Here is a 504-nt window from a genome sequence, read left to right as displayed (position 1 = left end):
GGATTAACTCTGTGGGTTCACCGTCACAATACGCTTTCTTCTCATATCATAATACACTTTTACGATTTGTATAGACAAAATCGTAATATAAACAAGATGGTACTAATTTGGGGTCCGTCCACCTCGCTCCCATAATTTTCGTCCATTGGCTGGGCCTATTGGCTGGACTGCTAGGCCTTTTGTGGGCCGCGAGCAACTTGAGAAAAAAGGTACGCTAGGCTAAAAATATTTTGTGCCTGGTGTACATCGAACTCCTGACCTACCGTCTGTCCATAGGAGCAGCAACCAACCAGGCAAAATTTATTCATGTAAAATAGTCCCACATCGGCGTTTTAAAAGCTACTCCTACAAGTTTATATAGTTAGCAAGTTCGCTGGAATATCAGCAAGACGCCTAAGAAAAACGATGAGATGTTGCATGTGAACAATTAAACGAGGGATTGAGGGTCTTCGATCTGATGAAGGATGGATTTCAGAGGGATTTAAAGGAAGAATGAATAAAAGG

The sequence above is a fragment of the Triticum aestivum genome, chromosome 2D (genome assembly GCF_018294505.1).
Source record: "Triticum aestivum cultivar Chinese Spring chromosome 2D, IWGSC CS RefSeq v2.1, whole genome shotgun sequence".
In the NCBI taxonomy this organism is placed as follows: domain Eukaryota; kingdom Viridiplantae; phylum Streptophyta; class Magnoliopsida; order Poales; family Poaceae; genus Triticum; species Triticum aestivum.
This window is presented reverse-complemented; position numbering follows the sequence as displayed.